The 26,704-nt window shown below is 34.3% G+C and overlaps 1 pseudogene; it reads right to left on the bottom strand.

Annotated features, from left to right (window-relative positions):
- Positions 1-1,243: 1,243 nt before the first annotated feature.
- On the bottom strand, positions 1,244-24,011 carry LOC134367484 (serine/threonine-protein phosphatase PP1-beta catalytic subunit-like; annotated as a pseudogene).
- Positions 24,012-26,704: the final 2,693 nt, after the last annotated feature.

Raw genomic sequence — 26,704 nt, forward strand, 5'->3', positions numbered from 1 at the left:
AATACTATGCACCAATTCATAAGATCTAAGTTAACAGAACTCTCAATTTAACATTTTCAAAGACGATATTAAGGTCAAGAATTTCACATCTATGGTAGCACATATAGAAGGGCATTATAAATATGATGTCCATCCCTATGAAGCTTCCAAATTTGCCAATGCTCAATAAAAAGCTTTTAGAATCACATCCAATAGTGTCACTTCCAAAGAATCACAAATCTGTGTCCTGTAATCCTGTAAGTACTCCTTCTAAAATCTTTTTGTTGACTTTTCTACTCCTTGCCATTTGTTAAAACTAACCCCTAAAAAAAAGAGAACAGGAAAAGAAATGCAATAAACTCTTGATCAGGTACAAAAATTATTGCTACTGTAGTTCACTACAAATCATGTCTATACAATGTCGTATGACCTTTGATTATGAAAAATCAGAATAAAAATCTTGAGTGACATAAGCCTTACAATTGTATACAACATTCACATGGCAATATTAGACAGTTAAGCACCCATAGTTGACAAAATGTACCACTGACCAGGATTCATTTAAATACATCCTTCGTATAGAGAGAAAGAAAGATAGTGTCAGCTTTCCAAGACTTGTCAAAAAAGGATTCTCATGTTTGTAAATCTAAAAACAAAACAACAACAACAACAAAACTCCCCAAAAACAAAACCAATGCAGGCGAGGGTGTTACCAAAAAGTTAAGCATGCCAAAGTTTTTCGTGCGAATTAAAAACTAAAGCCAAGGTACCACATAATCACATTACCAAATACTGGGTAATACTATGAGCCTTATCTTAAAGTTAAATGAAATGCTACTGCAGAATACAGCATCAAGTTAAAAGTTAGTGTGCACAAATCCAAATCAGTGGTATTTTCTGTATAAGCAAAATATTCACTACCAGCTGTAACGTTTGCCCGGCAAACTGATTAAAATCATGACATTGCACAGTTTGCATATTTTTAAAGACAATCAATCTCTAAAATTCCTTTTTATTGTAATAAGGCATAAGTTTTCTTAGTAAGATCACACAAGTACATAAGCAAGGGAAAATAATAGTTGGTGAATGTCTTTTAAGCTCTTCCCATATTTCACTTTTTAAAATGCTTAGGGAAAAAAATATTTGCCATTATTCTAGAAAAAACAAACAAAACAAAACAAGCCAAAATAATTAAACAACCAAGCAACACTAAAACCACATTACACAGTTGGATCATCATGCTTTCATCTGATTTAACTATGAAGTATGTCCTTAACAAATCTGATGGTTTCTTTACAGAATTCCTTTCTTCACCTTTTCTTCGGTGGATTAGCTGTTTGAGGTGGAGTGACAGGGCGTCCAGAATTCAGTCCACCATACTGGTACTTAGCTTTCTTTTCACATGGTTTCAATATCTGAAAGTAAATAATTTATTAACAATGTTATTCTTTCAAGTGCAGTAAGTTCAAGAAAACTGTTAGAATGGTGGGTTTTTTTCGATAATGGGCATATTGTAAAATATTGCCATTTCACAGAAATTGTAAAAGTGCAATAAAAATACAGAACAAAACAGCAAATTCCACAAACATTTCTCACATTTAAAGTGTGCAAATGTCTGAACACTGTTATTATGTGTCATTCCACTCATATTTTAGCAACAAAGGCCTGGGCACACTATTCCTATCAACTACCCAATCCCTAGATTTAAGTAATTTTTTTTTTTCAAATTAGTGATCTCTGTGGTGAGAAAAAGAACACCAGTTTAATAGTGAAAAGACCTAGGTTCTCATCATAATTCTGACATATTTATTTAGCAGGGTAATTAATCTTCAACAAGTCACAAACTCTTCAGACCTTATTTTTTAATGTATAGATTTATTTTTTAAAAATGCTTTATTTGTATATTTCACTACCATAAAGTTCACACATTTAAAGTGTGTATGTCAATGGGTTTTAGTTAGTTTACAAAGCTGTTCAACCACTACCATAATCTAATTTTAGAACATTTTTGTCACCCTATAAAGAAATCTTGCTCACATTAGTAGTCATCCCCCATTCCTGCTCTCCACCTCCCCACAACCCCTCCAAACCTAAGCAACCAATAATCTATTTTCTGTCTCTATAGATTTGCCTATTCTGGACATTTCATATTATTGACATCATATAATATGTGGTCTTTTGTGACTGGCTTCTTCCACATATGTTTTCATAGATTCCCCACATTATAACATGTACTTGATTCCTTTTTATTGCTGAATAATATTCCATTATATGGATATGCCAAATTATACTTACCCAATCATTAGCTGATGGACATTTGAACTATTTCCCTTTTTTTTCTATTGCAAATAATGCTGCAATGAACATTCATGTACAGGTTTTTATGTGGACATCTGTTTTCATTTCTCTTGGGTATATAACTAGGTGTGAAATTGCTGAGTCTTATGATAACTCTCTGTTTAACCTTTCGATAAACTGCCAGACTGTTTTCCAAAGCACCTACCCATTTTATATTCCTACCAAACAATGCACAAAGATTCTGCTTTCTCCATATCCTTGCCAATACTTGTTACTGACTTCTTTATTATACTCATTCTGGTGGGTGTACCTAGAACTTTAACCTACATGACAGATGAAAAATGTCATGATTTTACAGTAAAAATGTGTAGAAAAGATTTATGAAGTAATTCCTAAAACTATTCAGAACATCACAGTGCCTCAGTGAAAGAATATTTTAATCCAACTCCACAATGACAACTGTTGAAGAATTAGGCTTGGTTACTATCCCTAAATTATAAATGAGAAGTCAGTCATTTACCAATTGTACAAGCTGATAAAACAGTACAATGTAACAATGAATCAGAGGGATGGGAACATCCCACTACATTTAAAAAGAGAAAATAAAGTGTGTGCACGTCAAGGACATAAAATAACCTTTGCAAACACAAAGTATTAAGGTCATTTTAGTCAGTGAACAAGAATGACTCGTAAGCACCACACTCAAGCTAGAGCTGGCCTCTCTAAAATGTAAACGTTTCTCTGTTCATAAATGGGTACTTAAAGATTATTTACAAAGTTTTTTCATAAGTAAATATTTTACTTTATTTTCCTCTGAGTTTATAATTCTCTCTCTCCCTCCAGTATCTGTCCCACTCATTCACCTTGCAAAAGAAAACGAAACGCTAAATTATGCATTGCCTTTACATTCTTCTAATAGGTAAGCCACAATCCAAAAGAGGAATTTACCAATTAAACATCTGAATCAAGGACGACTGACATACTTAAGTTCTCTAAAAACCTCATATTTGTTATATAACAAAAAGGCTGAAAACTCTGTGACTGAAAATAGAAATCTCCAATGAGTCTGAGTGGGAATCAATTCTGAATTTCAATATTTGCTCAAGGAAAGATCATAAATCTTCAAGAAAAACCCTCTGACAACAGTTTTAATTACATTTCTAGTTGCTATAAATTTATATTTATATCATACCTGAAAAGATCACATCAAAGTTTCATCTATGCTAAACATTCCACCAGCATTATCAAACTCCCCAGAGTAAGTTGGGGCTGAAAATAGGGTTACCAATTGTCTTTTAGCAAAAAATTCATATCCATCTTCCACCACCTGTCAAAGGAAATGTCAAAAGAGAAAACATTTATTAATAGGCAATTCTCAAACATCTATACTAATTGAGATTAATCTGGCAAAGACATTTTAAAAACCCGGTTTTGTTTTGGAAGTTGTGGTTTTTATTCTTAAACTGCCTAGAGCATTAAAATTGGTGTGCCTTTCCTATAATGGCAGGCATTTATCTTAAATGGAATCATACATTATTACCAAAAGGCTTAAAAATCATACCATCTCTAAGGGTCCCCACGAGACAAAAACAAAATATGCTAATAGGTATAGCGACTGCAGGGAGCTGAGTGAAGGAAATGGTTAATGGACTTCTGTGGTTAGCACCCAAGGACATGTTCACTTGGTGAACTAGCAAACGAGTTAACAACCAAGAAATGTCAAGTACTGCAAACAATCCTTGAGAACGTTTGAAGTTGTGAGAAAACTTTCTTGGGATGTTGCCAGGAGGCGCATTATAGATAACCAAGTGCTTGAGAAGGGAGGTAACGGCCTTCTGCTCTTGAGAAAAGTATAACAGAGTTTGTGCATTAATGCTTATCTCGCATTCACAAGCTTGCTAAATGTAATAAATGCTGTAACAGCGGCTGGGTCGGGGCTACTCCCCTGAGACACCAGTGCCCCCCCCCCCCCCCCCCCCCCCGCTCTTCACCTGCATCTCGTCTGCTGTGTCTTCCTTCACGTCTCTGATCATTTTAATCAACAGCTGGGACCCCCAAGTACATCTCTGGTGATGACAGTATAATCCAACTATTCTTGCTTTGCTTTTAAATATTCTATTAGTATTATAGCTACATATTGAAAACATTACTAGGTTGAATTTAATTCACACAGATCATGCTCCTTAAATTACTTGCCAATAGATTAACTTTTATATGTGTTATCATTTTCTTTAATGATTTAACATGATTTCTAGACTCTGTTGTCAATTCCTGAGTGACTTTGACAATTTATGTTTCTCTTGGCTCCACAAATTTTAGAGGGAGGCAATAACATGTAAACATTTCATATTTATTTACTTAGGCAACATTACATTCTGAAGCCTCTTTTAGGTATCCTTTAATAAGCAAAATTATCCTACAATACTTGCTAATACAGGAAAGCACCTCTAAAATCACTTGCTTTTAAAAATAACTCCTACCTCCATACGGAGAACACATTCTGTTGAAATTACTTCATAGTACAATTTAGATATTAACATCTTCTGTTAAGACTGAGGCCACCTTATCTATCCCCAGTTCAGCATAGTGCTTGCCACTCAGTACATGTTTCTTAGATCTTGGATGATTTGTTCATCCTTTCACACATTTTTTAAAGGAAATACTTTTAGTTTGTGTTATTTCCTATTGGAGGTCTCTTAATTTTAGAGATAACATTCTTGAAAATAAGCAGTATAGGATTTTGAAGATTTCTGGAAAAGAAAAGACCAGGCAAACTAAAGTAGTTCAATAACCTGACTTAAATTATCATCTTTTTTGGGGGGAAAAAACAAAACAAACAAACAAAAAAAAACAGTGAATGGAGATCTATGGCTGAAACAAAACGACTATGAGTGGGTATTTCATAGTTAGGAAACTTAGCAGCTCTGCCCTGTTATCTAATAGAAGGCTTAATTTCCAAAACCATAAACACAATGTTTGCTGATAAAAAGACGACTTTGCCAAATGCAAAGGATTCGGGAATATGACTGTTTCAATTGAACAACCAGAAAATTCTGCTAGAAAATAGGTATGTGATATAAAAATACAGAGAATGAGAAGCCAGCCATTTTTGTTTTTCACTTAAGGTCACAAAAAGAAGTAAAACTAGCCAAGTGACATGGGGAATAAGACCCAGAGAAAAAGTACTGTGAAACAGCGTGTACTTAGTTTAATAAATTTGGCTTTAACAAATAACATGGAATCTTAAATATATTTTTAAAAAATCAAATACTTTTAGTAGCCTCAAAGGTAGCCTAAGATATTTTTAAATGCCTTTCAATCCCATTTGTTTATTTTTCCTTTGGTTGCCCGTGCTTTTGGGGTCGTATTCATGAAGTCTGTGCCCAGTACTATTTCCTGAAGTGTTTCTCCTATGTTTTCTTTAAGAAGTTTTATTGTTTCAGGGTGTATATTTAAATCCTTAATCCATTTTGAGTTGATTTTAGTGTACGGTTAGAGGTATGGATCTAGTTTCATTCTCCTGCATATGGATATCCAGTTATCCCAGCACCATTTGCTGAAGAGGCAGTCCCTTCCCCAGAGAATAGTCTTGGTGCCTTTGTCAAACATCAGAGATACCATCTAACCCCAGTTAGGATGGCTAAAATCCAAAAGACTCTGAACGATAAATGCTGGCGAGGTTAAGGAGGAAAGGGAACTCTCATACATTGTTTGTGGGACTGCAAAATGGTGCAGCCTCTATGGAAAATGGTATGGAGGTTCCTCAAACAATTGCAGATAGATCTACCATACGACCCAGCTATCCCACTGTTGGGAATATACCCAGAGGAATGGAAATCATCAAGTCGAAGGTATACCTGTTCCCCAATGTTCATCGCAGCACACTTTACAATAGCCAAGAGTTGGAACCAGCCCAAATGCCCATCATCAGATGAGTGGATACGGAAAATGTGGTACATCTACACAATGGAATACTACTCAGCTATAAAACGAATGAAATCCTGCCATTTGCAACAACATGGATGGACCTTGAGAGAATTATATTAAGTGAAACAAGTCAGGCACAGAAAGAGAAATACCACATGTTCTCACTTATTGGTGGGAGCTAAAAATTAATATATAAATTCACACACACACACACACACACACAAAAAAAAAAAAAAAAACGAGGGGGGGAAGAAGATATAACAGCCACAATGATTGGAAGTTGATAGGACAAGGAAACAGAAAGGACATTGTTGGGGGGGAGGGGGGGAGGGAGAAGGGAGGGAGGTTTTGGTGATGGGGAGCAATAATCAGCCACAATGTATATCGACAAAATAAAATTTTAAAAAAATGCCTTTCAATCAATATATTATGTTTTAGAGTACAAGCACTTGACATGTTAAAGAAGTATTAAAATAGGTTATTGCTTATTAATTCATTTCTTCAACACAAACAAAGTGCATGCTACAATTGCTAGTAACTGTACAAGGCAACAGAGATTCAAAAATAAAAAAGCCATAGTCCCCTCCTTAAAGAGTGTACAATCTATATGTGAAAAAATCCTCAAAACTCTAAATTGTAGATCTGCTTTTATAATGAAAAATTGCAAATATAGGCAAAAGTAGATAAAGACTTCGATAAACTCCTTTAACTCAACACTCATCCTGATTCAATAATTATCAGGATTAGGCTACATTTGTTTCATTTATCCATTTCTAGAAAAACATGGACATTCTTTTTACATAATAATAATGATTTTTATCACAGCTAAAATAATTAACAAGGACACTCGTATGTCTACTACCTAGTTTATAATCACATTCCCCAACTGTTTCAAAAACGTTTTTACAGTGTGTTTTTTTCTTATCAAAGTCCAAACAAGACCCACACAATTCATTTGGTTGTTATCCATAATATATAAGAACCATATAAAAATCTAGACTATGTCTACAAAGCTTGGAAAAGCACTGAAAATTGTTAGGGTTTCATTGTACTAAAAATGTGTTCTTTTGAAACATTTCCGCTTATAGGGTGAGAAAAGGTTAACAAACCATTCATTAGGTTGTTAACTGGGAGACATAGATATTGGCTTTGCCTATCCTACTGCTTTTCTTGTTACATGTCATTTAGCTTTCTTGGACCTCAGTTCCCCCAAAAATAAAAAGAAGAGGGCTTGTGGGAAGTTAACAACTGTTGTTAAAATATGCAAGAGTCATATATTTCATACCTGATGAGTTTGACAAATCAAGTCTAAATCATGACAATTCAGAAATTTACTGACTACATCACCTCCAAAAGTGAAGGAAACACCATGATCATTTTCTCCTCAGCCTTGCACATCTTTATCTGGGTCAGACCACAGCAAATCCCAGAGCAAAACTTTAAAGAACAGCAATACAACAAGGAAAAAAAACCAAAATTTATATAATAAAGCATACTTTTTTCACGTTTCTTCTCCTGCCCTCTTACCCTTTACTAAACAACCCCTTGCCCCCAAGGTATCCCAATTTATCTAACTTACACACTCTTTGTTAAAGCAACCATACAGATTTTGCTAGTACTCTCTTAAGGGAGTAATTTCCAAATATATGAAATAAGTGTACAGCACACTCTGAACACAACAATAAATGAAAAAGGCTGTTAATCTTTTGTGTATAGTTTCTCTACCTGAAGAAACAATTGAACCAGCAGCATTTCCTGAATATTTCATCCTTTCCTTACAGAGTGACAGAGTCTGATTCTAAGCACCATAGTCTATTCCATTAGTCTATTCTACTTATCCCTGAGCCAATAACACACTAGAGCTTTTTAATGTCTTTATATTTAATTGGGCTAGAATCCTGCTTAATTATTTTCTTCAGGATTGTCTTGTTATTTTGATCATTTGTTCTTCCACATAAACTTCAGAATCAGCCTGAATTAATTGATATGGAATTTAATTCCATAAAACCTTCAATTGTGATTTCATTAGAATTTGATCTATAGATCAATTTGGAGAAAAAAACATTTCCACTGAGGCCTGGTAATATGGAGAAACAAATCAGATAGATCCCTGACTTTAGTAATGTTTTGGGTCTAGAAAAAGAGGTCAGGACTAAAAATATCTACCTGGGTATCTTCAGTGGAAATCTTGAGAGAGACTCAAAGTCTAATTGCAGTGAGATTAAGAGCAGGGTGGATGTTGAGATATGAAGTAGTTTTCTAAGACCATGGTGGCTGAGGGAAGACTATTTTTTTTTTTTTAATAGAATGAGTCCGTTTTAAGAATTTTCTTTTTCAAGAATCCAAATAGTTGATAATACAGATTAGCAGGAAAGGAGATCTCATTTTCAGTCATAGTACAGCTTGTCTCAATAAAATTATCCTTTGAAGACCTTTGAAAAACCCTTTGAAGAATTAGTGGCAATTTACTCTTAATTTCTCTCATTGATATTTCCTAAGCTCCCACTATGATGTTTAAAGAAATCCAACAGCACAAAAATCCCCTGGGACAGTGAGTCTCAACTCATAAGTCCTCTCTGGTTGAAGAAGAATCTATAAAAAACACATACACACACTATTTATAATAGTGTACTCATACTCATGACTACACTATTTGATGTGCAATCATGAGTAGCACTTAGAGTGATATTATCAGGCTTTCAGTACAATGAGCAAAACAATCCAATGACACTTGAAAATAAGTGATAAAGTGCATGTTTTTAACAGCCCAATTTAGGGGTTTAGTCATGTTTTTCTCAGACACTGGTCCATGAATATTTTTCAGTGCTTATCTAAGAATCTTTCAATCTTAAGAGTGGGAAATGAACCTAGTGAACACCCAGCACAATACTTACTTGAGGAATAATCAATTCCCCTTTACAAAATTACCAATAAATAATCCTCTTATCAGTAAGCTAAAGGGCCATTCTTTTTTTCATATATAGTATATTGCTAAAGTGGGCTCTGTAAAAATAAACCCTCATAAACAATAAGATTTAGGGAGCTTCCAGGTTGGTGAACACATTGGTATGCTGGGAAGGTAGCATGCCCAGAGAGCACAGGGAAGATCTGGGCTATCCCTCCTCTACCCCTAGTACCTTTCCCTATGTATCTCTTTCGCTTGGCTATCTCTGAGTTGTATCCTTTATAATAATCCAGGAAATTTAATTAAAGCACCAAAGGAGGGGTTTGTGGGAACCTCTGAATCTTCAGTCAGCCAGACAGAAATGTGGGTCAACTTGGGACCCCATTTGTGGCTAGCACCTGAAGTGGGAGTCTTGTGGCAGTCTTGTAGAATGGAGCCCTTAAACTGTGGAGTCTGTGCTAATTCTGGGAGATAATGTCAGGACTAAATTGAACACCCTGGTGGTGTCAAAAATTGGCTATGTGAAAAAAATGCACAAATTTGGTGTCAGAAAACTCCACATAGAAAAGTATTGATGTTTTAAGCAAAAGCTAAACTGAGGAAGCAAAGCAACTTAACTTCATTCAATTCAACAGGTCTTCATAAAGTTAGGGTAAGCAGCAAATGTGACTAAAACTTATTTATAAAGTTATATTAGGCTCATTTGTTAATCAACAAAGCATTTTACGCACAACTGAAATTTACTTTTGCTTTGACTTGCTTAACAACTCAACGTTCTTTACGTCTAAATAGTCAATTTTCATAATTTTTTCTCAAGTTTTCCCATACATTTTTCACAATTTTCCTAAAATTGACCACACATTTCTAGAGCCTTTAGAGTTCTGAAAACGTGAAATACAGATGATGCAGAAAATAACAGAAAACTACTAGATAATTTAAAAGAAGGTCACTGTATCCTTGACTAAGAAAAAAAGACTATTTTAATTAAAAAAAATCCTATTGACTAACTTAAGTTTTTAAAGGACGTTACCAATGCCAATATGAATGAGGGAATCTAGAAAGATAGGAAGGTACAAGGAATAAAGAGCAAGTCTTTTCAGTGATAAAATAAGTGTGACAGAATAAAATTATATAAAAATTTTAAAGTTCTGTATTTTGTGGAATGATTATTACAAAATAAAATAAAGTAGTTAACTTATTAACTATAAAAAAGAGCTCTTTTAAATACATAAACCGTTCCTACTTTCACTAAGTATAATTAGGTTCAAATATGCCAACACTTTACACAAATTAATTAATGAAATTATTATGTACTTACCTGTATCAGGGACATCCGTGGGTCTTATAATTCTCCGAATCTGTTCCATAGATTGAAGATCTGGTGACAGTCCTATAAAGGAAAAAATGAGATGCAGGCTTGACAGCTAAACAATTTTAAGTCACTCAAAAAGCATTTAATCATAAGTAGATTCACTATGTGAAAATGGTTACTTCAAGAGTTCCTTTGGAAAATGTGGTACATCTACACAATGGAATACTACTCAGCTATAAAAACGAATGAAATACTGCCATTTGCAACAACATGGATGGACTTGAGAGAATTATATTAAGTGAAACAAGTCAGGCACAGAAAGAGAAATACCACATGTTCTCAATTATTGGTGGGAGCTAAAAATTAATATATAATTCACACACACACACACACACACACACACACACAAAAAAAAAAAAAAAAAAAAAAAAAAAATCCGGGGGGGTGGGGGAAGAAGATATAACAACCACAATTACTTGAAGTTGATACGAAAAGCAAACAGAGGGGACATTGGTGGCGGGGAGGGGGGAGGGAGGAGGGAGGGAGGTTTTGGTGATGGGCAACAATAATCAGCCACAATGTATATCGACAAAATAAAATTTAAAAAAAAAAAAAAAAGAAAAAAGAGTTCCTTTTAATGTTATCTTAAAGGTCAACATTTTGAGTTACTATGAATCTCACTTTGATATGATAGGGAATTAATGACTACGTCATCTTCTCCATTTTTACCTACCAGAGAAATGAAATTCCCTTATATTTCAAAAGATTTCCCATAGAAAGAGCCCCACCATTCTATCTTTCCAAGCATTCCCTGTCCTTCACAGGAACATACTCAATTGCAACCCTTCCTACCACTCTTGCTACTTCTTACCATCTAATCTTAAACACTTTAACTTCCACCTTAAAATGCCTCACTTGGTCCCCTAAGACTTTCTTACATCCCACTCCAACATGCTCATTATCTTCAGGAACGCATAAACTATTGGTCAGAAGGATACACAAGAAGAAACACATAAAAAATTCTTTGCAATCTGTAAAGTGGTACATAAATATATGCTATTGTTTTTCTCTTGTAGGCAACCCAAGTTTCATCTGAGGGAATGAAAGCTAATCATTCATATTCCATACTACCACATTTCTATTCTTAGCTATACTAATGGGCAAGATCTACCATTCCTTAAATGTTTAATATTGAAAAACATGTTCCAATTAATAGAGCAAATTATGTTCTGTCAGAGGACAGTACATCTATCTTTTCAGTGTTTTGCCACTTTAATTCTCCGCATATATTGACAAAAAACTAATTTTCTTACACTGTTTCCATTAAATTACTTCCCAGTACAAAAAACCCAATATAGCAATTAAACTATTCAACAAACTCCTTTGCTCAGTATTTAAATCTCTATAATCTGATCTTGTCATTCCCCAACATGTACTTGACATTCTAGTTGGGCCTGTCCTTGCACATTCCCTAAACTAGACAACATACATAGACTGTCAAGTCCGATTCACATCTCCAAAGTCTATTTATCCTGTAAAATCCATGCCTCCATAAACATTTGACCAACAATTATCTCCTTTTCCTGACTTCTGATAATAATTATGGTCTCCAGAAGTACTCATAATTATATCCCTTTTATTACTCAATTATCTGTTTCATAAATACGTTTTATCAATGGGTTTTTTAATTCTTCAACACAACCAGATCATATACTATCTGATACAGATTGAACTGTGTCCCCCAAGTTTTAAATCACTGAAGCTTAATCCCCATTAAACCTGTTGAGGGTGAGAAATCCTACTATGGTAATTGAAATGTGGGCCCGTCTTGAAGAGACGATTTGATCCTAAGGGCAATGTCTACTGAATGGATTAATAATGGTGGTCATGGGATGGTTCTGAGGGCTTTAAAAGGAGAGCATGTGAGAGTCTCTCTGCTCTGCTATTTTATGCCACGTGAGACCCCTGTGCAACTGTTCAGCTACAACCAAAGAACACCCTCACCAGATGTGTTCCCTGGACTCTTGACTTCCCAGACTCTGAAACTGTAAGCAATAAATTTCATTTACTTTACAAATCACCCCATTTCAGGCATTTATGTTATAAGCAACAGAAATGGACTAACACATTATCCATATGTTTCCATGGCATCTAGCCAAGCGCTAGACACATATGTTAATTTTTTCAAGTGAACTTTTATATATTCATGCTAATTTCACAAATCATATAAAATAACTTACCATCCTACCAAAAAATTTTAGGACCAAAGCAGACATATTGCATGAAGCCTCAAACTCAATTATATTTGGATTCTGATGAAAAGTATTCAATATAGGCAGAAAGATAATGATCCTCTCATTTTTACTGAGAACAGGGGTATCTTTCTTTCAAAACTTGAAGCAAAGGCGAAGACATCTTTTCCAAACAAAACTCTAGTTACACTCTTTATTTGTGAAACTCTCTAAAGATAAATATTAAATGTTCATTATTTATAAATAATCATAAATTTCTAAGTATGAAAAGAGATTTTAGCCATGTTTAAAACAGTTTTAATCACTTGAGTTCTCATACAAGTACTGCTTTGTTTCTCCATAGCATATGAATTATCACATTGTCATAGGTCTTTTCTGGTTTCCTTTTTATTATTATTTATTTATTTTTGGTGGCTAGCCAGTGCGAGGATCCAAAGCTTTGACTTTGGTATTATGACACTGCTATCCAACCAACTGAGCCAACTGGCCAGCCCCTTCCTAGGTCTTTTCTGAATAATAAAAGAACAATAAGAAAAATCCATAAGGCAAATTTACTAGCCTACCTCCATGGAGAGAAGATCTTCTCATCCACAATGGCAGCTATAGGCAGACAGTTAAAACAATCAGTGAAGGTCTTCCACAATTTAATATTAAACCTTCGTTTGCCTAGAAAAAGAACAAGCAGAATAGAATAAATAAAAACCCCAAAATTGTTCTAATTAGTTCTCCATCTTATGATTGATTTCAATTTTCTTCTTTATACTTATGTAGCACTTTTTCCATAATGAATAATTGTAATTTGTATCCTTTAAAAAAGGTAATAAATAAAATAAATAAGAATAACAATAAAATAAACTTTTAATAAAGTTACAAAGACTTCAAAGATTGTGCTAGATGTGTTATAAAACAAATATATCAAGCAATTTTGTTTTTTACGATCACTATAATATGGAAAATTTGAAACAATTGAACAGGCTACTAGCTCATTTTTTCCCTTCAGCATGTGCACCAGTTAAATACATGCCAATTAAGTAGACAGAAGTGGAAATGGTGCCTCGGGAGACTATCCATTGTAACTCTAATGCACTGAGTAACACAGTCTATAAACTTACTGCTAAGAAAAGAGAATTTCCAAGAGCTTAACTGGTATTCCCTTGTGAGTGGATTACAACTTGGTGCTATAACAAATATAAATAGAGACACAAAGGCTATAATTTTCCTATAGCTTAGCATAAATAGCTAAAAGAAAGACATCCTTAAATTTTAATATCTTTTTGGAGTTACTTGATTGTCCTGAATTTGCAAAAAGTTGCAACTTCTATGCAGGGGAAAGGATGAAAGACACAAGTACTAATTTTCCTATGCTTTTATGCTATAGCCCATCTCTTATTGAGTATGTATAACTCAAAGCACTGTTTATGAGCTGCTCTCCCATACATTATTTCATTTGATGTCATTTCTTTCCACAAGGGTACTCATGACCGTATTTTATCCTTTAAGAATACACCTCTGTTTCTGATGTAGCTTTAGAAAGAAGTAGGTTTTAGTTTGATGTACTCCAACCAAACTTCCTCTCTACTGGTCCGATTTAAACAATTCCAACCACACACTACATCTCAGAAATAAAAATGCAATATAAAATCAAATATAGAATCACTCTCATTTGAACAAAAGCTACATGAGAATAGAAGTCATCTGTCTCATGTATTGCTGTATTCCCAGCACTTAGAATAGTGGCAGGCATATATAAAATGTGGAGGACATTTGTCAAATTATTATATGAATCAGGGAGATATGGGTTCAAATAGGACTCTACCATATGGTAGGATGGAAATAAGCAAAAGTAGTCTTTAATGAGGAATTCAGCAGTAAAAAATGAATTCACTTTGAAAATAATTGTGACTCCAAATTATAATTAACTAAACAAATAATCATTACCATACTTAGAAAACAAAACCAAAATATCAAATGTAGTAAGATTATTTAGTTATTGCACTTGGAAACACTACTACACAGCAGGAAATCAGTGATTTCATACTGATGAATAAAAATACAATAAAATAAGGATATTCCAGAGTATTCAACACTCTTTCCTCTCTAGATTTGTAGGCATAAACTAAAATTTTAATAATAAACTTTTAAAAAGTTTCACAGAAATTCTCAATAGTTCTTGTAACAGGGCTAATAAAGAGCTTCTGTCATATCACAAGAATGGTGACAGTTAAAACTTAATGGACACACACAAAAAAGTAGCCACTGTCTATAATGACCTCCATTGTCAGCTGGATATTTTTTTTCCCCAGGTAAACTAATTAAAAAAGGGTGTCTTTAGGCACATAAACTGCCATCAATCTGAAACACCATGACCAAGGAGATCCCAAGGAACCAACTTAATTAGTGACATGTATCCCAGTTTCAGGTCTTCTTCCTGGGCCTATGCCTGGTAGATCATATTTTCAAAATACTCTGAATTGGAAGAACTCGTTTAAACCAGAAAATTATTAGGAAAAGTTTCCATTAATCACTTTCTAAGTTTTCATTTTCACTTACATTCATCAGAGAATCCATAAATGCGATTGATGCTAGCACACTCATGGTTTCCTCTCAAGAGAAAAGTTCTCGGGATATTTGGTTTAATAAGCCAATAGCAAACAAATGGTTTCCAGTGACTGCTTTCCTCTGTCCACATAATCTCCTAAGAAAAGATAGTTGGCTTCTGGTGGGAAACCTCCATACTCAAATAAACTCAGTAAATCTGTACATTGTCCATGAATATCTCCTAAAAACAGAAAAAAAGTTAGTTTTAGAAAAATTGGTTAACTGTTGTTAGCAGCTTCTATGCAATGGTCCCCAATGTTCATACCCTTGTATAATCCTTTCCCCTTGCGTGCAGGCTACACCTAGCAACTTGCTTCTAACAAATAGGCTACAGCAAGAATGAGATGGGCTGTCACTTCCAAGATTAGGTAACAAAAGAATGTGACTTCCACCTTGCTTGCACTCTTACCTTCTTCCATGCTCACTGATGAAGCCAGCTGTCTTATGGAGAAGCCCACGTAGCAAAGAACTGTGGGAGGCCTCCAGCCAACCTCTCATTTGAAACTGAGGCCCTCAGTCCATCAGCCCACAAGCAACTGAATTAGACTTCAGATGACTGCTGTTCCAGATTACACCTTGACTGGAGCCTTGTGAGAGACCCAGAACCAAAGGACCCAGCAAGGCTGTGCCAAAACTCCTGACCCAGAAATACTATGAGATGGTAAATTAATGTGGTTGTAAGCCATAGAGTTTGGGGGTAATTTGTTATACAACAATAGACAACGAATACATTATCTTATCTGGTGATTTAATTTAGGTCACTTTGTTATACTAAATAAGAAGAGAAATAGCAAGAACTTAGAAATATGTAGTATACATAACTTCTATTACCTTCAAGTTATTTCTATACTAAAACCTTTTAAAGAGTACCAGTAAAGAGCACTTCAGATCATTTTAAAGATCACCTATAAGCAACTATATTTGCTTTATTTACATTCATAGAAGAGACTGATTGTTTCCACAAAATTTGCAATTACTCCCTGTTAATCCATTCAACAAACATTTATTTAGTTAGTAGCTTATTTGCTGGGCACTGTACAAAGAAGCACCAAGCACATGATTTAATAAACAACATTTAGAAAGAGAACAGAAAGTATTTAAACAGCACACTAAGCACGTGCAGTTTACATGGTGTGAATGTGGATCGCTAAGAAATATGCAGGAGAAAGAAAATTTTTGCATGCAGCAAACTATCCTTGTTCTTGCAAAAGCTGACAGTAAGTCCACAAAAGCTATGTCATACACACTAGTAACTACTACAAAGAATACCTGCATTATCAAACCAAAAGCCAGATACATTATTTATATCATTTCCTAATGTTATGTGAATTAGAGAAAAATGTGACTTTCTAAGCAGCAATATTTCTAGTTACAAAAATGAGATCACTCAGGTTAAGGTCATAAGTTTTTGCTTTTAGCTGAAAGCCACTGGAAGACTTAAAAGAACCAATACAAATTGCAAAGTAAGGTGTCTTCAAAATTAGTTTAAATGATCATAACAAAGTAAGAAGACCACAGATATCGCCATATTGACTCCTAAAATTCTACACCTTTTTTTTCCAACCAGTGTACTGGAATTCCCATTTCTCCACATCCTTGACAACACTAAATATCAATCTTTGACGTTTTTGTACTCTGACTAGAGCTGGGGACTTGTTTTAAATAGCATTTCACTGATTACTAGTGAGTCTGCGGACCTTATGAATACCGGTCATCTGAATTTCTCCTAAGATTTGCCTGTCCCTATTTTTTGTTATTTTTCTATTATATTATCTTTTTCATTTATTACAAGAACTTATTATATATAAAGAATAGCAATCTTTTTATCTGTTGTATATGTACCAAATATTTTGTCTTTTTTTATGACAGTGTACATTTTTATATTTTATTTAATGAAACCTAGCAATCGTCTCTTTAAAATAAAAAATTTCAAAACATTTTACCTAAATTATCCTCAAGGTAAATATGGAAGGGAAAACATGATTCAGAGAGTTGTTTCCAGCTTTATCCATTTACGTACCACAGATTATCGCTGGTGCTTCCGATTCCAAAAGAACAGGCTGGCTGAGAAAGACCTCCCGAGACTTGATACATAAGCCCCGAACTTCCGCTTCAGTCGTCTGTACAATCTTTCCTGGACAACATCCTCGTACTGATAAACAGTGAATAAAATCATCAGTTCTCTAAAATTTACCCATAAAAGAACAATCCATAAGAAAGCATCATGCCCACATTATTAAGACCAGAAAAGTCACACAGGCAGCAAACTACCCTGTTGGGTCTTATGGCTCACAGTGAACTTATTCTATGACCTCGGGCTCCTGTCTCCACTGTTGCTGGTTCCTGATGACGCTCCTCGTCTGCTGCCAATGAAATACAGTTCTCTTCTTCGCTCTCCAGTGGCCAACCTGAGGTCCAGCAGCCCATGAGAGTGAAAAGATTTCGGGGACAGCACCCCTGAATGTCTGGCCAACTTTCTCATCAAAACAAGTTTGCATCTCATACGAGGCCAGGATAGCATTACTAAGAACCAGCAGCTATGAAGAAAGGGAGATGAAAAAGTAGCTGCCAGTAGGTGATTTAGTTTCGCACATTTCCTTGGAATATTATCAGCAGTCCCAAGAATTTGAGATACTTTCTGATCAAATATAAAAATGGTGTGAGGTATTTATTAAACTCTAATTTATCACGGTATTCAAAATAGGGCATTATATTACGACCACTAAAGGCTATTTAGATAAAGAATTATTCACATAAATGAGCAATAAAATCCATAACATAATGTGGCTTTCAGTAACTTTAGAAATGGACGGGAGTGGAATAGTACATGGGGAGAGGAAAGTCCCTTATTTGCCCAATTGAACTGAACATGTAATAATTTCCTCTCATCATCTCTACTAGCTCTTTCCCTTTATTTTTAAATATACTGCTAAGCTTTCATTCAATTGAAAAGGTATTTTAAAACAAAAACAAAAAAAGAAACAGTAGGGGTATATTTCTATATACCCCTACTGTTTCCCATTTACAATTTAGTCCATGCATTTCTCACTAAAAATTGCTATGATTCTTTATCAGGTAAATGAAACTGGCTTAAAAAAAACAGTCAGGCCCCCACATGCAAAAGCTATATATTCCATTAATTCCATTACATATTAATATAAAAGTAACAAGGAAATAAAAAGAGAAGACAGAGACAATGTGCTTTAGCAAATATGCTGGTTTATAAGACTATCCCTGAAATCAAAAACAATGATCAGTATTACGCACATTTGGATTTTTCTAAGACCAAAAAGGACATCCTGCCTTATATCTTGCATTAAGTATCTGGAATACTAGCTCAGATGCAGGATCAGGTCTTAATCTTCGCATTAGATTTCAATGTGGAAAATTTAGGTTTAAGTGGAAAAGAGTATTGACCTTGAAGAATTAAAAATCTCTGGTTGCTTTCAGAGGACAAATACAAAGCTAAAAGTGATTATTCAGAAACGTTTTATTAACTCATTCAAGAAATATTTGAGAGCCTACCGTGTACTAGCTGTTAAGAGATAAAAGTAATGGACAAGACTTTAGGCTCTTATAAAATATTTCACAATTTATGTTGTGACTGTGTAGTAATAAAACACTAGGTTACCAAAATTTAGTTGTAACTTGATGGTAAATTATTACTAAGTAAGTAAAAAACCAGTGTGGGTCACTTCAATGTGTGAATTTAAAGTGTCCAAATTACAGCGATGAATATGTTACCTCATATTTTATTTTCTCTGTAAATTATGTGTTTAATTTTGACCTCCCGAGTGAGTATTTGTGGAACTATGATTAATTTTTTTACAGAGCTATAAAATGCTTTAATTTAAAAGTCATGCTAATCCACACAAACTAAAAATTTCCCAATAAACCGACAACGCACTGCATAAAAACCTCTACTATTTCACTGATTCTAAAATGCACATTTTCCCCTAATTAATTTCTGTCAAGTAGTCAGATATCTTGCAATCAATAGCTTCTTACAATTATAATTGGCAGTGGCTTTTTCTCTCTTGGTTGCACATAAAATAAAAGTGCATTTCATAATCAATTACATCATAAGGGTTGATGAAATGCAATTAGAGAAGCTAAAGGTTCTTGCAAAGTTTAAACCTTTGACAAGTAACCAAATTTTAGAAATGAATCAGCCAGTGTCTCGGATAATATCATAGGTGTCGCAAAGCAATCCTAGCTATCTTCCTATTCCCTTATGTACTCCCAGATTTCTAAGAGCACTTCAAATTTCTCACAGTCATCTGAAAAAAGAAAGAAAACAGGGTGACCTGTAACATAGGACAACCAGATTGCTGTTACAATATCTATGGGGGATTCCAGTATTTGGATATATGAACCTAGACATAATGTCTTATTGAATTATGAAAATAATATAAATCTGCATACTTCATTGGGTGCAAAGCACTTTCACATCATAGATGTCATTAAATCCTTTTTACATCCCAGGATTAGAAAGGGAAGTTTACATCTCCACCCTACAATGATTGAAAGAGATTCAATAATTTGCACAAGATCACAGGGCCCTGGTTTTATAAGACTGGAGGGAGTGAAAAGCAGCAGAGAAAGATTTAGAACCAAAGTCTTTGAACTCAAAGGCCACACTGTGCACTTCACCACATAAAATTTTTGGATTAAAAATATCCTGAAATATAAATTTCAGCATGTAATCATTCCAAGCCAACCCCACTGTACCAAATATCACTGTTCAGAAAATATTTTGAGGTATACATATACACAGCAACATATACTAACTCAACATGTATAAGTCGATTATTTTTTAGTTATGTTTATACTTGAGTAACCCCCATCCAGATCAAGACAGAATGCTTCCTGCGACACGCTGAAGGAAGGGCCCTAACCAATGAATGTAATGATCGACGATATACAGTTCTCTTATTTCTTCCACTACAGATTAATTTGACCTGTTTTTGAATTTTAGATAAATAGAAACATACTGTATATACTCTTTTGCTCATTATTATTATTATTATTATTTATTATTATTATTGTTATACCTGAGATGCATCGTTTAATTGTGTTTAACAATCATTTGAAGTATTCCAATTTATGAATATACCATAATATATTTATCTATTCCATTTGGGTCATTTCCAGTTGGAGGCTATTACGAATGTTATGAATATTCATGCACATTTCTCGAATATGTATATAAAACGAGTACAATTGCTGGGTCACAGAGAAGGCTTAGTTAAGTGGTAGACACCACCAAACAGTTTCCCAAAGTGGTTCCAACAATTTACAATCCCACCAACACTGTTGCTACACATCTTGGCCAACACTGTGTATTATCGGTATCTTTAATTTGCTATTTTGCTGGGTGTCATTTTAATTTGCATTCTTCTGATAACTAAGGTCGCTGAGTACCTTCTGATATGCTTAACATTAAGGCCATTTGGATATGCTTTTTTGAAAAAGTTCATTTAAATTTTTTTCCATTCTTATTAAAACTGGATTGTGTTTTCCATCTCTTAGTGCTATTGATGAACAGAAGTTCTTTAATGAATTTAAATTTAAAACAATATTAAATTAATGAATATTTTCTTTTTTGGTTAGTGCTTTTTGCATCTTGTTCAAGAAATCTTTGCCTTTTCTAAGGGAATTTTCTTCTTTCCTTCTAGATAATTTATTATTTTAGCCCATTTCATTCCATAATCCACCACAAATAAATTTTGTGTATGGTTTGAAGTAAAGGTTCAGGTTCATTTTTACTCACACAGATATCCAATTGATTCAGCACCATTTATCGCCCTTTCCCTCAGTGAGCTGCAGCGTCAGCTTTGTAGGAAAATCAGGTGACCCTACTTGAAATGGTCTGTTTCAGAACACCACACAGTCCACTGCTCTGTTTGTCTGTGTTTACATCAGTACCATTGTCTTAGTTACTGTACCTTTTTATAAAGAGTCAATTTCTGGTAATATAAACATTTTAATTTTTATCTTTAAAATTGTCTTGGCTAATCTAGGCCCTTCAGCATTTTCGAGTACATTTTAAAACTACCATGTGTGTATCTCCTTCCCTGCCCCCCAGACTTGCGGGGGTTTTAATTGGGAATGAATAGGTAAGTCAAGGGATAATTGACATTTTAACAATTTTAAGTCTCTCAAATCCATGAACATGATAGCCTTCCTTTTATATAAGGAGTCATTTATTTCTCCCAGCAATGTTTTGTAGTTTTAAGTGGGGCGATCTTGCACAATTTTTATTAAATTGATGGGGGAGGGCTGCTACTGTAAATGTTTTCTTCTTTCACTTTCCAATTGTTTGATGTTAGTACAGTAGACCCTTGAACAACTCAGGGGTTAGGGTCACCAATCCCATCCCCACATAGTCAAAAACCCACATAGAACTTTTGACCCCCCCAAAAAAAATTTACTTCTCACAGCCTACTGCTGACTGGAAGCTTTACCAATAAATAGTTGGTTAACACATATTTTGCATGCTATATTTTGTATTATAAACTGTATTATTTTTTCTCTTTTTATTATTTTGTATTATATACTATTTTCTTTTTTCTCTTTTTAATACTGTATTCTTGTAATAAAGTAAGCTAGAGAAAAGGAAACATTATTAATAGAAAATCAAAGGGAAGAGAAAACTGCAAGAGATTACTTTTTACTAAGACAGGCAATTTACTGGTGAGATGAACTGCTCACTCAGAGATGAAAAGCACATGGCAACACTTGAGCTCTGCAAAACTCGAGCTCAGCAACACGTCATCACACCATAATAGGCTACAAAATTATTACAGTAGCACAGTATGTACTACAGTTCACTTTATGCAGTTATGATTTATAACTGAATGTTTATGTTTGTTTTCATTACTGTGGACTCAGAATGGCACCATGTAAAGTTTGTAAGTGTGTAAGTTTTGAACATTTTTAACTTTTTATAATAGATTTGTATAAATTTTATGGCAGTAAATGTTAAAATAAACTTATCTACATACATTATATGCAGTCATGACATAGCTAAATTTTTCTTAATTTTTTTTTTTTTTATATTCCTAGGCTATGCAGTTTTTGAGTTTTTAAAAACTGCCACAAACCCGGATATATTTATTGGAAAATAAAAGTATGAATGGACTCAGGCACTTCAAACACATGTTGTGCAAGAGTCAACTGTATACAGAAGTATAACTGATTTTTGTACACTGACTTTGTACCCTATTGTAATAGCTTGTAGATTTCTTTGGATTTTCCAAGTATACAATCATATCATCTTCAAAAACAGTTTTATTTCTTTTCCAATACTTTTAACTTTTATTTTTCTTCTTCACTGAAATTGGCCAGGAACTCCAGGATGATGCTGAATGGAAGTGGTGCTACTGGTGTTCCTGAATTGGGGGAAAAAGGCATTCAGTACTTCACCACTAGGTTTGATAGCTACAGTTTTGTACATTTCATCATCTTGAGAAAATCTGGCCTCTGTAAGAATTTTTATCATGAAGTGGTGTTAAATTTACCAAATTCTCATCCATTGAAATAATCATGTTTCCCCCCACCCCCTTTATACTGTTAATATGATTTACCTTGAATGATTTCTGAGTGTTAGGCTAACCTTGGATTCCTAGAATAAACACCACCAGTTTGTGACTTACTGTTTTTTTTATACCAGGGTACTTCAATAATTTCTGGGAAAATAGAATTAAAATCCAAATCTTCCCAAGACCTTTCTGAAGTACCCTCATATATACCAGGATTCAATTTGCTAATATTTTGCTCAGGACTTTTGGGGCTGTATTCATGAGGGATATTGGTCAGGGATTTCCTTTCTTTGTTATTTATTCATCAGATTTTGGTATAAGGGTTTTGCTGGCTTCGTAAAACAAGTTGGGAAGTGTTACCTTCTTTCCTATTTTCTTAAGAGATGTATAAAACTGGCATAACGTCTTTAAATGTTCACAGTCACCAGTGAAACCATCTAGGCCTGGAATTTTCCTATTAAGAAGTACTCCAAGTACAAAAAGATATAACCATTTAACAGATACGACTATTCAGATTTTCTATTTTTTGTGTCAGTTTAGCCAAAATGAATTTTTCTTCTAAATTGTCAAATTTATTAACATTAAGTCACGTATAATATCTTATTATCCTTTAAAAAACATACATGCAGAACTTTTCCCTGAACCACCTGAGAAGAGCTTGCATACATCATGATTTTTTACCCCTTAATACATCAGTATATATTTCATAAAACTATTCTCATACAGAGCCACAATATAAGTTACCAGATTCAGGGAATTTAACATTAATACAAATCCTGAAAGAATATACTATAATTTTATGAACTGTCCTAATCATGTCCTCTATAGCTTTTTCTTTCCCTCTACTACAAATCAATCCAGGATTACATTTTACATTTACTTGTTCCATCTCTTTAGTCTCCTTTATCTTTCCTGATATTGGTAAATTGATTTCTTTTTTTGTTGTTGTTTAATCAGTCTTTCTAGAAGCTTTTTAAATCAGTCTTTCTAGAAGGTTATGAATTATACTAAGCTTTGCAATCATTTCATTTTAAAAAATCATATGTCTACTTTTCATTTCATTGATTTGATTTTGCCTTTATTTCATTTTTTTTCTATTTGATTATAATTACCTTATTCCTCTTTTGTCTTAAAATAGAACTTTCCACTTTATTTTTACTCATATACACATTTAAATCTATATATAACCTAAGCATTACTTTTTAGCTGCAACTGCACAAGTTTTGACATATTTTTATTATTTAGTTCAACACGTTTTACAATTTTTGTTGCTATTTCTTCTTCGACGCATGAGATATGTAAAAGAATATTAATTTGCACCTAGTTGAGGATTTTTCAGTTATGTTATTGATTTCTAGCTGATTACCACTGACGTCAATTTATCTGTGATTTCATTTCTTTCAAATTACTGAAGTTTGCTCTATAGGACAGCATAAGGTATATTTTAGTAGCTGTTGCATGCATACTTGCAAAGCATGTATATCCTGAAGTTGCTGGGTGAAGTGTTCTGTGTGTGTTACCCAGGTCAGGTTGGTTGTGTTGTTCAAATCTATATTCTTGGTTTTTTCCTGCATGTTCTACTGGTTACTTAAAGAGGTACGTTAATCTATTACGGTTGTGGTTTTGTCAGTTTTAATCTTGTAGTTCTGTCTTTTGTTCCTTTTTGTGTTTTAGACCCGTATTATTAGATACATAAAAAAAAAAATTAACATTATCTTTTGGGTGAATTTATCCTTTCAGCATCATACAATACCTTTCTTTATCTCTATTGAAATTTCTTGCCTTACAGTTTTTTCAAGCGTAAGTATAGCCAACCCAGGTTTCATTTTCTTAATATGTGCATGATACTACCCCACCCACCTCCCCCTTTTTATTCTTTTTTCTTTATAAGTTCAAGAGATCTATTGTATAACATTGTGGTTATAGTTATTTTTATTTTTATTTTATTTTTAAATTTTATTTTGTCGATATACATTGTGGCTGATTATTGTTGCCCATCACCAAAACGTCCCTCCCTCCTCCCTCCCCCCGTCTCCCCCACCAATGTCCCCTCTGTTTGCTTGTCCTACCAACTTCAAGTAATTGTGGTTGTTATATCTTCTTCCTCCCTGCCCGGTTGTGTGTGTGTGTGTGTGTGTGTGTGTGTGTGTGCGTGTGTGTGTGTGAATTTATTTTTATTTATTTATTTATTTATTTTTGTTTGTTTTTTTGTTTTTTTTTTCCCATCACCAAAACCTCCCTCCCTTCTCCCTCCCCCCCTCCCCCCCAACAATGTCCTTTCTGTTTGCTTGTCGTATCAACTTCAAATAACTGTGGTTGTTATATCTTTCCCCCCCCCCCCGGTTTTGTGTGTGTGTGTGTGTGTGTGTCTGTGTGTGTGTGTGTGTGTGAATTTATATATTAATTTTTAGCTCCCACCAATAAGTGAGAACATGTGGTATTTCTCTTTCTGTGCCTGACTTGTTTCACTTAATATAATTCTCTCAAGGTCCATCCATGTTGTTGCAAATGGCAGTATTTCATTCGTTTTCATAGCTGAGTAGTATTCCATTGTCTACACATGGAAAATGTACCACATTTTCCGTATCCACTCATCTGATGATGGACATTTGGGCTTGTTCCAACTCTTGGCTATTGTAAAGTGTGCTGCGATGAACATTGGAGAACAGGTATACCTTTGACTTGATGATTTCCATTCCTCTGGGTATATTCCCAACAGTGGGATAGCTGGGTCGTATGGTAGATCTATCTGCAATTGTTTGAGGAACCTCCATACCATTTTCCATAGAGGCTGCACCATTTTTCAGTCCCACCAACAATGTATGAGAGTTCCTTTTTCTCTGCAGCCTTGCCAGCCTTTATCGTTCAGTCTTTTGGATTTTAGCCATCCTAACTGGGGTTAGATTGTATCTCAATGTGGTTTTGATTTGCATTTCCCGGATGCTGAGTGATGTTGAGCATTTTTTCATATGTCTGTTGGCCATTTGTATATCTTCCTTAGAGAAATGCCTACTTAGCTCTTTTGCCCATTTTTGAATTGGGTTGCTTGTTTTCTTCTTGTAAAGTTGTTAGAGTTCCTTATATATTCTGGAAATTAATCCTTTGTCAGATGTATATATTCCATATATTTTCTCCCACTCTGTTGGTTGTCTTTTAACTCTGTTAATTGTTTCTTTTGCTGTGCAGAAGCTTTTTAGTTTGATATAATCCCATTTGTTTATTTTTCCTTTGGTTGCCCGTGCTTTTGGGGTCGTATTCATGAAGTCTGTGCCAAGTCCTATTTCCTGAAGTGTTTCTCCTATGTTTTCTTTAAGAAGTTTTATTGTTTCAGGGTGTATATTTAAAGCCTTAATCCCTTTTGAGTTGATTTTAGTATACGGTGAGAGGTATGGATCTAGTTTCATTCTCCTGCATATGGATATCCAGTTTTCCCAGCACCTTTTGCTGAAGAGGCAGTCCCTTCGCCAGTGAATAGGCTTGGTGCCTTTGTCAAAGGTCAGTTCTGCTCTGATCTTAATGATTTCTTTCTGTCTGCTAACTTTAGGCTTGGATTGTTCTTGTTTTTCTAGTTCTTTAAGGTGAAGTGTTAGGTTGTTCACTTGCCATCTTTCTATTCTTCTGAAGTGAGCGTTTAATGCAATAAATTTCCCCCTCAATACTGCTTTTGCAGTATCCCACAGGTTTTGGTATGATGTATCATTGTTTTCTTTAGTTTCTATGAATTTTTTGATTTCCTGCTTGATTTCTTCTTGGACCCATATGTCATTAAGTAGAATGCTATTTAATTTCCATGTGTTTGTATAGTTTCCAGAGTTTCGTTTGTTATTAATTTCTAGTTTTAATCCATTGTGGTCTGAGAAGATACATGGGATCATTGCAATTTTTTTGA

This window comes from Cynocephalus volans, chromosome X (genome assembly GCF_027409185.1).
Source record: "Cynocephalus volans isolate mCynVol1 chromosome X, mCynVol1.pri, whole genome shotgun sequence".
In the NCBI taxonomy this organism is placed as follows: domain Eukaryota; kingdom Metazoa; phylum Chordata; class Mammalia; order Dermoptera; family Cynocephalidae; genus Cynocephalus; species Cynocephalus volans.